At 46.6% G+C, this 13,855-nt stretch overlaps 1 protein-coding gene across 4 annotated transcripts in view; it reads right to left on the bottom strand.

Annotated features, from left to right (window-relative positions):
• Positions 1–13,855, bottom strand: part of SLC39A11 (solute carrier family 39 member 11) — a 462,191-nt gene that overhangs the window by 397,481 nt on the left and 50,855 nt on the right. The window contains exon 1 of one of the 4 annotated variants that reach the window (XM_037740988.1): positions 1,734–1,832. The exons of the other annotated variants lie outside the window; for them this stretch is intronic. The gene's annotated coding sequence lies outside the window, so the exon portion shown is untranslated. Of the gene's footprint in view, positions 1–1,733; positions 1,833–13,855 lie in introns of those variants that run through there. 4 annotated transcript variants of the gene reach the window in all.

Consider the following 13,855-nt stretch of genomic DNA (forward strand, 5'->3'; position numbering starts at 1 on the left):
GATTCTCCTGCCTCAGCCTCCCAAGTAGCTGGGATTGTAGATACGCACCACTACGCCCAGCTAATTTTTTTTTTTTTTTGCATTTTTTAGAGATGGGATTTTACCATGTTGGACAGGCTGGTCTCAAACTCTTGATCTCAGGTAATCCGCCCACCTTGGCCTCCCAAAGTGCTGGGAATATGGGCGTGAGCCACCACACCCAGCCCCAAAAATCCTATTTTAATTAAATTCTTCCAAGACAAATTGCTCACTACTTCACAAGCACCACTGTATTGTAACACAGGTCTAATTATTACGAAGTTCTTTCTTATGTTGAGCTGAAGTCTGTCTCCTTTCCACTTTTACCTTTTAGCTGTGGCTTTGCTCCCTAGAACACCAAAAAATGTGCCTTCCCTACGTTATAGGTGACAGCCTCTCAAATACTTGAAGACAACTAGTAAGTAAACAACATATTGGTTCCATCAATTATCTTATCACTAAAAAGGAAGAAGGGAACTAATATTTATTGATCACCTGGTATTTCCAAGGGCCAAGATTTACATTATATTACCTTGTCATCACAACCACCCCCAGAGGCAGGCAACGTTTTCTATCTCTAGTTGTAGATAAAGAAATTGGATCTTGAAACAATAAGGTAATTTATTCAAAGTCCTACAGGTCAGTAGTCCACCAATCCTTTGGGCACCAGGGGCCAGTTTCATGGAAGACCATTTTTCCACGGGCCAGGCAGTGGTTTGGGGATGAAACTGTTCCACCTCAGATCATCAGCCATTAGATTCTCATAAGGAGCTCACAACCTCGATCTGTGGCATGCACAGTTCACAATGGGGTTGATGTTCCTGTGAGAGTCTGGTCACCACTGATGTGACAGGAGGCGGAGTTCACGCGGTGATGCTCACTCACCCGATGGCTATGGCCTGGTTCCTAACAGACCACGGATCAGCACTGGTCCATGGCCCAAGAGCTGGAGACCCCTGCTATAGGCAGTAAGTAGCAGATCCAGGAAACTGACCCAGCAGGACCACAACCAACTCAATGAGAGGAGAAACACGAAGGAGAAGAAAAAAATTAGGCTGGTCTCAAATCTCAGCAAAGCCAATTTGATCAAAGGTTCTCCAGCAGATGAGCCAGCGTCGTGGTGAATGACTGCAGTCCTAGCTACTGGGGAGCCTTGAGCCCAGGGGTTCAAGGCCAGCCTGGGCAACAAAACAAGACTCCATCCCTTAAAAATAAGAAGCTCTCCAGCACTGACCAAATTAAACACTCATCCATGGCTGTTTACTCTTATAGGTGCTATGACATCTTTGGGCTAGAGTACACGCACTACCCGTCATAACTATATGGCAGTCATCGCTGGCATGGAAAACGCTGAATGGGTTTCTAAAAATTACTTAATTATACCTTGCCTTAAAAAATCATCTGCATCACCTATCTGCAAAATAACATTCAGAGTGACAGAACCAGGTATTACAACAGCACAATAAAGAACAAATCTATGCATACATCCATAAATTCCCTTCTCCCAGCTGTCGATCACACACAGTCACTTGCTCTGGGCCAAATTCTCCCAGCAAAAGTCTTATTGACACCCACGGAAACCTCCACCTGCCTCCAAAACTCTAAAAATGAAAAAGCCTCCGCTCAAGAGGGTGGGAGCTGAGGCTGACCAGTTCAAGTCGATGAGCCAGGCTGTCAATAAAGACCATCAAAAGAAATCTGAGGGCTCCTCCTACCTGCTCCAGCCTAGTCCATCCCTTTTCCAGACTTTCTATTACTGGCTTTAGAGTTCAACAGCCCTCAGTAGCCGTCCTGCATGGTCAACTCCCCCCAAAGAGGACCTGAAACTAAGCAGAGATGGAAAGGTACCAGTTCCTCTTTTAATTTTTATCTTTACTTTTTGAGATGGAGTCTCTGTCACCCAGCCTGGAGTGCAGTGTCACGATCTCAGCTCACTGCAACCTCTGCCTCCCAGGTTCAAGCAATTCACCTGCCTCAGCCTCCCAAGTAGCTGGGAATACAGTACAGGCATGTGCCATCACACCCGGCTATTTGTATTTTTAGTAGAGACAGCGTTTTGCCATGTTGGCCAGGCTGGTCTTGAACTTCTGACCTGAAGTGATCTGCCCACCTTGGCCTCCCCAAGTGCTGGGATTACAGGCATGAGCCACTGCACCCGGCCCAACTCTTCTTTTTAAACCTGACCTGTGCAGCAACTTCTCTGCTTGCATGTTTCAGGTTTTCCCACACAGTCCCACCTTCAACAACTCTAAAACCACGTGACCCAGGTAAGCCCACTCTTCTCACCCTCTAAATCCTCCCCACACCCCATCCTGTGATAAGGAAACACAGCATGGCTGTCCGCATCACTTGAGAGACTTCCCCAATCTCCACTCTTTTTTTATTTATGTGTATGTGTGTGTCTGTGTGTGTGTATACAGAGAGAGAGAGAGAAAGAGAGACAGATTCTTGCTCTGTTGCCCAGGCTGGAGTGCAATGGCGCAATCTTGGCTCACTACAATCTCCGCCTCCCAGGTTCAAGCGATTCTCCTGCCTCAGCCTCCCAAGTAGCTGGGATGACAGGTGCCCGCCACCACGTCTGGCTAATTTTTTGTATTTTTAGTAGAGATGGGGTTTCACCGTGTTAGCCAGGATGGGCTTGATCTCCTGACCTCGTGATCCGCCCACCTTGGCCTCCCAGAGTGCTGGGATTAGAGGTGTGGGCCACCGCGCCCAGCCCCACCTCTTCTCTTGTCTCTTCTGTCCAAACTCCCTTTCATCCGTCTGCATCACTGAGTACCAACTTTTTTTCTGCCTTTACACCTGAGAAACACACAATGTTCTCATGCACAAGTTACTCAACGAGCGAGGGCAGAAGAGAAGTGACTCTGGAGGGCGGGTGTGTTGGAATCTGGGATGCTTGCAATACAAAAGCATCCCAGCGAATTCAGGTGGGCTCCCTCCTTGAGAATCCCTGTCCTTTATCATTCCAGTAAAATTCAGCACCCGGCTGGAGTTCCTTCTTTTCCTTGCCAATCTCCCTGCCTCCCACATAAACTGGAGAACCACCTAAGAACAGCAGGGAAACTGAACTGGGTTGCCTGTCTAAAACGGCAAAAGAACTCAAAGCAAAGTTTTCTTTTGTTTCTGTTTTGAGATGGAGTCTCGCTCTGTCGCCCAGGCTTAAGTGCAGTGGCGTGACCCACAACTTCCATCTCCGCCTCCCAGGTTCAATTGATTCCCATGCCCCAGCCTCCCAAGTAGCTGGGATTACAGGCGCCTACCACCGTGCTTGACTAATTTTTGTATTTTTAGTAGAGATGGGGTTTCACTGTGTTGGCCAGGCTGGTCTCGAACTCCTGGCCTCAAGTGATTGCCCACCTCAGCCTTCCAAAGTGCTGGGATTACAGGTATGAGCCACCGCACCGGTCAGAAAGTTATTTAAAGGGCAAGTGAGGTAGGAACGATGGCTGTGCCCTAATGCCTAAAACCTGTGAAGAGTTCACTTTAAAAGCAAAAAGGACTCTGCACATGGAATTAAATTAAGGACCTGGAGATGGAGAGAAGATCCTGGCTTATCGGAGTGAGGCCAGTGTAACCACAGGGTCCTTGCAAAGTAGTGAGAAGGGTCAGAGCTGGGGAGACATGGAAACAGAAGCAAAGGCTGCAGTCAGAAAGAGTTTGGCAGGTGCCACGCTGCTGGCTTGAGGATGAAGAAAAGGCCATCTGCCAGGGAAGGGAGGTGGCCCTGAGACGCTGAGAAGGCAGGGAGGCAGCTTCTCCTCCAAAGCCTCCAGGAGGAATGCGGCCCAGCTGCTACCTTGACTTTGTCCAGTTAAAATCACTGTGGACTTCAGACCTGAGTACTGTAAGATAATAAATCTGCACCGTGTTAAGTCATTACATTCATGGTAGTTTGTTACATCAGCAACAGAAAATTAATACAGGCATACGTTACTTTCCTTCACTTTATTTTTTAGAGCACTTTTAGGTTGATAGGAAAAACTGAGTGGAAAGTACTGAGAATTCTGCTATATGCCTGTCCCCACATACACACAGCCTCCCCACTGTCAACATCACACTGCAGTGGCACATTTGATACAACTGATGAGCTCATAGTGATACAGCGTTAACACCCCAGGTCCATTGATTTTGGTTTTTTGTTTGTTTGTTTGAGACAGGGTCTTGCTCTGTCACCCAGGCTGGAGTGCAGTGGCGTGATCTCAGCTCACTGCAACCTCCGCATGCCGAGTTCAAGTGATTCTCCTTCCTCAGCCTCCTGAGTAGTTGGGATTACAGGTGCCCTCTACGACACCCAGCTAATTTTTGTACTTTTAGTAGAGATGGGGTTTCACCATGTTGGTCAGGCTGGTCTTGAACTTCTGACCTCAGGAGATCAGCTCACCTCAGCCTCCCAAAGTGCTAGGATTACAGGCGTGAGCCACAGCACCCAGCTGTTCCATAGTTTACATTAGGGTCCACTCTTGGTGCCATACATTCTATGGATTTTGACACATATATAAAATCATGTATCCATCATTATGGTATCATAGATTTTAACTGCCCTAAAAATCCCCTGTGCTCTACCTTTTCATCCCTCCCTACCCCCAATCCCTGGAAATCCCTTTTCACTATCTCTGTAGTTTTGCCTTTTCCAGAATGTCACACAGTTGAAGCCACACAGCATAGAACCTTTTCAGATTGGCTTCTTTCACTTGGTAATATGCATTTAAGGTTCCCCCATGTCTTTTCCTGACTTGATAAAATATTTTTTTTTAGCACTGGATAATATTCTATTGCCTGGACGTACCACAGTTCATCTGTTCACCTATTGAAGGGCCTTTTGGTTGCTTCTGGGTTTTGTCAATTATGAATAAAGCCACTATAAACATGGGTGCTCAGGCACTGATGTGGGCTGGAAGTTTTCGATTCATTTCAGTAAATAAGCACGAAGGAGTGCCATTGTTGGATCCTATGATAAGCATCACTTTTTAAATAATCCCCTGCGACATGGTAAAAGCCCCATAAAACTGCATACCTCAACCATACCTCGGCTTCCTGTTGAAACTGCTCTCTGTAACCCCTAATGTGACAGGCAAGCAGTCCAAACCCACGCCATCTTGGCCCTTGCAACCTGTAGTAAGTAATTAAGGTCTGTAATTTCCACCCTACCCAGGCAATGTGTAAACTACGCTTATCTTGACTTCTATGAACCACTTAAGTAACAATCGGAATGTCCAAAGTCCCCTGGCCCTCGGAATGTCCGGAGCCCCTCACCCTCACCCCTGCCCTGGAGGTGATTTGCAGAATCCACTGGAATATCCAGAGCCCCTCACCCTCACCCCTGCCCTGGAGGTGATTTACAGAATCCACTGGAATATCCAGAGCCCCTCACTCTCATCTCCACCCAGGAGGTGACTGACAGAATCCACTAGCCCTCGGAATGTCTGAAGCCCCTCACCCCCACCCCCGCCCCTCACCCTCACCCTCAAGGTGGTTTTACAGGTATAAAAGGTCTTGACACCCTCCTTTCGGGGCCACAGGTTGGAGAGATGTGAGTCCTCCGTGGCCGCCGGCAATAAAGACCCTACAATTTGGCATACTTTCGTCTTGGTGTTGACTTTCTATGCTCGCTCCACTACAACGCCCCCCAACACAGGTGGGAAGGTGAAACTCTCAACATCAGCAGCGCCCCTTTATATGTTAGGCTTTTTAAAATCTGGGTGTAGTGACATATTAACTAGCTGGTACAGAAACAGAAAGCAGTGTACCTGATTACCTCTCAATCACCCCAAGAAGCAAGGCGTGGAAGGGGCAGGCCACAGAGGAGAAGGTGCTAAGCACCGGGACCAGGACTTCAGGGAATACTGTTGCCAGCCAGTCCCTTGATAGACCCGGAGGTAAACAGCAAAAGTCCTCCCGCAGCTGTGACCCTGCCTGTAAAGGCAAACAAGTGGGCTGACAGGGCCGGCCCTGAAGACACCACGTATAACCACAAGAAGCTGATGGTTCATACCTTCCGCTTCCTCACCTTGGTCCATAAAAGGAATGCATAACCAGCTTCAACACACATGGCAGGGTCCTCGCTGGTCCCCTGAAGTCCCTTTCGCCTCTTTATTCCCAAAATGAAAATGCAAAGCCCACTCTATCGAACGAATCCAGGGGAAGGTCTGTCCGGGGCCCATCCTCCAAGTTAAACGTTGCCAAGATCAAAGTAGCCCAATTTCTTTTGCTAAATAATAAAAGGAGCTCGAAGATGAGTGTATCAACAGTAAAAGAAAACTCCCGGCCGGGCGTGTGGCTCACGCCTGTAATCCCAGCACTTTGGGAGGCCGAGGTGGGTGGATTACCTGAGGTCAGGAGTTGGGAGACCAGCCCAGCCAACACGGCGAAATCCCGTCTCTATTAAAAAATACAAAAATTAGCTCAGCGTGGTAGTGCATGCCCATAACACCAGCTACGCAGGACGCTGAGGCACAAGAATCACTCGAACCCAGGAGGCAGAGGTTGTGGTGGGCTGAAATCGCACCACTGCACTCCAGCCTGGGCGACAGAAGGACAGCCTGTCTCAAAAAAACAAACCAACAGCAACAGCCGGGCGCGGTGGCTCAAGCCTGTAATCCCAGCACTTTGGGAGGCCGAGGCGGGTGGATCACGAGGTCAAGAGATCGAGACCATTCTGGTCAACATGGTGAAACCCCATCTCTACTAAAAATACAAAAAATTAGCTGGGCATGGTGGCGCATGCCTGTAATCCCAGCTACTCAGGAGGCTGAGGCAGGAGAATTGCCTGAACCCAGGAGGCGGAGGTTGCGGTGAGCCGAGATCGCGCCATTGCACTCCAGCCTGGGTAACAAGAGTGAAACTCCGTCTCAAAAAAAAAAAAAAAAACCAAAAGCAACAACAAAAAAACAACTCCTGCAAAAGAGCTAAGGAAAAAAATTTTTAAAAGAGAGAGAGAGAATGGATTGAATGTCTAACTTCAGTCTTTGGCGGGTTTGCTAAGTCTCCCACAGGGCTCGGAAGTCTCAGTGTTGCACAGGTGACTCCCAGGCAAGGTGATATTGAAGAACTAGAGTCTAATTTTTTCCCTTCTTCCCATGTCCTAGGTTGAATCTCACCCTAGCACTCTGTTCACGTGCTTCTTTGAGTCTCTGCCACTATCATGACTTCAGTTTCCATCTCTACAGATGGGCAAGCGAATGAAGGAATGACATCAGTTAATTTGGTAAAACTGATCTTGATCTTGTTCACAACCGCCAAAAGATGGAAACAGCCCAAATATCCACCCACGGATGGATGGAGACACGTTGCATAAGAAAGCCATGAGAAGGCACGAAGCGCTGACGCATATACGGCGGGGTGAGCCTCGAAAACCTGGAGCTGTGGCCGGCGCGGTGGCTCACACCTGCAAACCCAGCACTGTGGGAAGCTGAGGCAGGCAACTCACTTGAGGTCAGGAGTTCGAGACCAGCCTGGCAAATATGGAGAAACCCCGTCTCTACTAAAAATACAAAAATTAGCTGGGTGTTGTAGCACGCGCCTGTAATTCCAGCTACTGAGATATGAGAATCGCTTGAACATAGGAGACAGAGGCTGCAGTGAGCAGAGACTGCACCGCTGCATTCCAGCCTGGGTGACAGAGCAATACCCTGTCATACACACACACATACACACACACACACTGACACACAGACACAGACACACACACACACATACACTCCACTTTAGGCTGGGCACAGTGGCTCACACCTGTATTCCCAGTACTTTGGGAGGCCGAGGTGAGCAGATCACTTGAGGTCTGGAGTTCAAAATCAGCCTGACCAACATAGTAAAAACCTGTCTCTACTAAAAATACAAAAAAAATTAGCCAAGCATGGTGGCAGGCACCTGCAATCCCAGTTATTCGGGAGGCTGAGGCAGGAGAATCAATTGAATCCAGAAGGCAGAGGTTGCAGTGAGCCAGGATTGAGCCACCGCACTCCAGCCTGGGCAACAGAGCGAGACTCTGTATCAAAAAAAAAAAAAAGAAAACATCTGGAAGTAGAGGTGATGGCTGCACAACACTGCGAATGTTCCAAATGACACTGAATTACATAAAGTGGTTCATTGTACGTTACGTGAATTTTGCCTCAATTTAAAAAACAGGAGTTGAGGTTGGGACTGGCCTACCCAATCGTGAGGGATCCCATTTGTGCTACGGCCCCCAGTTTTTGCTGAACTCTTCAGCCCCCTCCCCTTGGCCTGAGCACCTCCACCTGTGACAACACCAAAACGCCAAGACCCATCTCACGTGCCCTTTCTTCCGAACGCCCTCAACTCTTTGCCCAGGTCCGTATTTATCGTGGGGAAATATGGGATTTAGAATCAAGTCTGAGTTTGACTCTTGGCTCAGCCACTGACTGGTTAGGTGGCCTCAGGCAAATAACCTAAGCTCTCTGCAGCTCAGTTTTGACACCTGAAAATGACACATTTCACAGAGCTGTCCCAAGAATCCTGAGAAGCAATGCAAACACCACCCCAACCCGGTTCCCAGCAGGAAACACACCCCGGGTCAGTGCCGTTTTGGATTCTTCCCTCTCCCTGTGTGCCCTCTGCAGACATCCTCTCTTCCTCTTCCTCCCCTCATCCTTCCCTGCACCCCACTTCTAAGGTGGCTCTTTTCTGTCACACTAGATTCATCAATCATGTCCCTGTCCCACAGATAGGTGCACACACCCAGGAGAGGGCTGTGCCTTAAGCATCTCTGTTCCTGGCACCCCCATCAGAGTAGCCCCGGACAGGGCAACTGTTCAACGCTTGGTGCCTAAATGCATTCTCTGTCATCCTTGCTGACGAAGGGGAACAACGGGGGTGGAGAAATCAGGACGTGTGATCAGGAAGTGATTCAACATCGATTTTTTAGTCTAATGCCTAATTTTTACAGTAATTTTTAGTTTCCAAATTAAGTATTATATAGACTCATACTCAAATGCCTTCAAGTCCTTTCACGAACATGGGGTAATTGTTTAAAATAATTGAGATTTTCATGGGTGTGGAAAGATGTCAAGTAGAATTTTCGAAGCTTCATGGATAATCTACTGAAGAGTTTACTGATAGAATCACAGATTCATGCAGAGTCAAAGGGGACTCTTAGGGGACCATTCAGTCTAAAAACCTCATTTAACAGAGGTAAAAACTGACACCAACAAGATTCGGTGGCTTTCCCAAAGCCCCAGAGCAAGCTGGTCCATCCCAAGTTGACTGCACCACCCTCTACCCCTACGAGAACTCAGAATCTTTTAAGAAATTCTATGAGCTACAGAGTAAAGACCAAGTTTAACTCACTGCCTCCCCCATTATCAGGGAAAGAATCCCTAAGCCAAAATCCAGGATGAATCAGCGTCAGAAATAACTGAATGCAGTTGATCCCATAGCATTCCCCAATACTGTGATAGAAACTACTCCAAGACTAGAAAAATTATGGCCATGAATGAACCGTGCTAATGATCCCATTAAATACTTGCTTCTCAAAGATAAATCAAACCGCACAAACTTAAAACCATTAACATCCCATGACTGCCTTAGACGTAGGTAGAGAAGCAAGCCATTTTGTAAGTCATGCTATAATTCCCGCCCAGCAGTCTAGCTACAGCTGGGGATGTCAAAACAAAATGTGCAGGTGTTATACTTTTGGTCTAGGTCTCTGAATAAAAGGGATGCCTTCCTCTACTGTAAATTACACTTTAAAATACGAACAGTATAAAAGCAGTGTGTAACCTGATTGGGGTCTGAGAACAGAAGAAGTACACTTGTGGGAAACTGGTGATATCCAAATAAAGTCTGCAGTTTAGGGAATAATAACAAACCAATGTTAATTTCTTAGTTTTGACAAATGTGCCATGATATTTATGTAAGATGTTCACATTGGGGGAAACTGGATGAAGAGCACTATTCAGAAATTCCCTGTACTATTTTTGCAACTTTTCTGAAAATCTAAAATACTTCCAAAATAAAGAACTTATTAAAAATTAATGATTATAGCATGGCCGGGCATCATGGCTCACACCTGAAATCACAGCACTTTGGGAGGCTGAGGTGGGCAGATCACTGGAGGTGACGAGTTCAAGACCAGCCTGGTCAATATGATGAAATCCCATCTCTACTAAAAATACAAAAAGTAGCCAGGTATGGTGATGCACGCCTGTAGTCCCAGCTGCTCAGGAGTCTGGGGTGGATGCATCACTTGAACCCAGGAGGCAGAGGTTGCAGTGAGACAAAATTGCACCACTGCACTCCAGCCTGGTGGAGTGGCAACAGAGTGAGACTCTGTCTAAAAAAATAAAACAGTATTCACAACATCACCTACTCAGTATATCCAATCAGAGAATAATTCCACTCTAAATCTAATTTTCAAGTGTTTCCTACACTAACGTGAAATTCCTAGTCCACTTTGGAATACCACAAAATGGACACTGTAGGGCTTGTTAAACATCAATGGAACACAAGTGACTTGCTCCCAAATTCCCACTGGCATAAAGGCACAGGGAGAAGAAGAATCCAAAAGCCAAAGACAGAAGGAAAGGACAAGGACGTGACAGCCACAACATTTTGGAAGCTAGAAGAGAGGAGCAGGTAATCCCTGACAGATGCCCAGGAAGGCTGCCACCTGGGTCTAGGGGAAGAGACTGGAAGGAAGGTGCTTCACCCCACAGAGCCCCAGAACAGCCCCGGAGCCTTCGACAATGAGAGTGCAGACAGGACTAGAAGCCTGGGTAAGAAGTAAACCCAGGTTCCTCCTGGACTTCATGCAGCCAGGCAGCTTTCCCACCAGACACTGCAGGACCCCCAGCCCAGCTAAGGGTAAGGATACCACGCTGAAAACAGGAGAAAAAAAGACAGTGTTTGTGCTGGAATGGGGGCACCCAGCATCTTCCTGTATCTTCATCCTGATTTCATGATGAAAATTGAATGGGAGTCAAGAATCCTATGTACAAAAATCCAATTTTCAGAAATGCTTCTGCATGGTAACCTTAACGTCCATCTGGACTGTGTGTCTGTGGAAGGCCCGTAAATCACAGCCTTAACAGCAGAAGGCTGAAAGAGACTGGAGAAAACATTTAAAATCAGCAGATATTTACAAACTCTTCTTCATAGTCCCTGAGAGCAAAATCCCTAGCTCCCTTCTGTAGTGCTCAAAACCTAGAAAGGCTCATAATCCGATTCTTTTTCTCAAAATATCATGTAAAATGCCCCAGGAATCTGCACTTTATAATGCTATTAATTTCTTTCTGGTGTCAGAGGTACCAGCATAGAATAACTTTTAAAAAATCAGCTAAATACCTAGCCTGTATCAGGCAAACCTTTCCATTTCTGTGTAAGTGCTCATTTTGAAACAATTTCCGCTCTGGCAATATAAATGAATTTGTGAAGAGTTCCTTAAGGAATACATCAGAATATTCTGGCATGATGGGTGCAGTTGAGCATTTGCTTTATTATAGTAATGACAGTTTAAATACTAAAAAAAATCCAAGCCACAAAGCAACATTTTTCTCTTAATAAATAGGGGACAGAAAATTATTGCACATCGCTCACTTACATGCACTGAATGTATCAATTCCTCACACCTCTAAAAAGGTAAACAGAGATTGGACAGGAACACACAATTCAAAAGAACAGCACCGAACTCAGTGCCTGCTATGGACTAGGTCCTCCTTCATGTTTGTTGAAGGAAAGGAACATGGACTCTAACCTCAAGAAAGTTACTGGATACTTAAGGAGGACACACAAACTTGCAGTCCATGTAAGTCAAGGCAATCATTACTCAGAAAGAGGACAGGCGCAGTGGCTCACACCTGTAATCCCAGCACTTTGGAAGGCCGAGGCAGGCAAACCACCTGAGGTCAGGAGTTCGAGACCAGCCTGGCCAACATGGTGAAATCCCATCTCTACAAAAAATACAAAAATTCCACCTGTAATTCTAGCTACTTGGGAGGCTGAGGCAGGAGAATGGCTTGAACCTGGGAGGCAGAGGCTTCAGTGAGCCGAGACCACACCACTGCACTCTGGCCTGAGCAACAAGAATGAAAATCTATCTCAAAATTAATAATAATAATAATTACTCAGAAAGTACAGAAGCATGGTGGCTCACACCTGTAATCCCAGCACTTTGGAAGGCCAAGGCAGGCAGATCACCCGAGGTCAGGAGTTCGAGACCAGCCTGGCCAACATGGTGAAATCCCATCTCTACCAAAAATACAAAAATTTCACCTGTAATCCCAGCTACTTGGGAGGCTGAGGCAGCAGAATGGCTTGAACCTGGGAGACAGAGGCTTCAGTGAGCCGAGACCACACCACTGCACTCTGGCCTGGGCAACAAGAGTGAAACACTATCTTAAAATTAATAAGAATAGTAATTAGAAAGTACAGAAGCCAAGTGCTGTCTCTAAGTTCTGTCTCCAAATCAGATATAAAATTAATAGTTAAAAGTCAATCAGCAAGTCCCTAGGCAGACCTAGCAAGTTACACGGCCAACTCTGTGCCAGACCCCAGGGGACTGCAGGAGAGGAAGAAAGAGCCAGTGCGGATCTGGGCCCTGCCTCCAGGAGCTAGCTCTGGACATAATAAGAGAGGCTACGGCAGACATCCGACAGGATAAATTAAGGGAGTCTGCGGTCATGCCAAGAAAGGGGATACCAATATTGTTTCAAAAAAAAAAAAGCAGCACAGCAAAGAACAGGGAGGGCATCTTGAAGGCTGAACACAATTTGGAAAGGAAATGAGGATGGGATCTTTCTAACTGGGAAGTGTAGAGTGGGCGGAGTCTGGGGGCCAGTGCACAGAAGCTTATGTTGCAGGGTCTGCAGGGCTAAAGAAGGCAGGGAGGCGTTTACAACAGGACATTTGGGTGTAATTACGAAACCAGGCAGAATGGTTTGGACTTCAGACAATGGGTGGCTTGTTTCCAACGCTAGTTATACTGTAGAATCAACCTGGAGTTTTCAAGCTACAGATGCCAGCTCCCCTCCAGAACCTACAGAAACAGATTCGCCGGGGCAAGGGCATGGACGCTGTGTTTTAAAGCCTCACACGGGACGCTGCAGCAGCTTAGCCACCGTGGAGCAGGTCAGCACTCAGTAGCTACCGTCTTCAGCAGCGTTAACACAGGCATTTTGGAAGGTGAACTTGGCATCACCAAGCAGAATGGATTTAAGTGGGGAGATGGGACACCAACATCCAACTGTTGGACTCTGGACATCATCCAGATGTGACGTAGGGAAGGAAACCAGAGAACAGATGAAGAAGCTCGCAAGAAGGAAAGGAATTTGTATGTAACCCTCCAGAATGAGGCCGCCCATGGCTGTTCAATATCAAGTCAGTCGATCAGAAACCCATGATGAGCAGCCACATGAATTTTGCATTGAGTCAGCCTTAAATTTGGCGTGCCAGTTATTAATCATGACTAAGTATGAATCAAATTCATATGGGGGCTGTATCTGCACGTAATTTGCTTTTATCAAGAAGCCTCTATAATATTACCAGCTTCACATAATTTTAGAGTTAAACCCAGCAGCTCAAAATTATAATCAATTACATTCAGCTTCAATTACAGTTATTAATCAACATACATGACCTGACTCTTCTTAGCTACGCCTACCCAGTGATAATGATGAGCAGCAGCTTGGTTTACAATCTCCAAACTAGGAAAAAGTACTTTTGTTTAAATAAGAAAAAAAATCTACCATATGACCCAGTCATTCCTTGTTCCCCAAAAGAAATGAAAACACACGTCCACACAAAGACTTACACAAGAATGTTCACAGCGGCTTTATTCACAGGAGCCCCAAATTGGAAATAACCCAAATGTCCATCAACAGGA

Source organism: Cebus imitator, unplaced genomic scaffold (assembly GCF_001604975.1).
Source record: "Cebus imitator isolate Cc_AM_T3 unplaced genomic scaffold, Cebus_imitator-1.0 Scaffold93, whole genome shotgun sequence".
NCBI lineage: Eukaryota > Metazoa > Chordata > Mammalia > Primates > Cebidae > Cebus > Cebus imitator.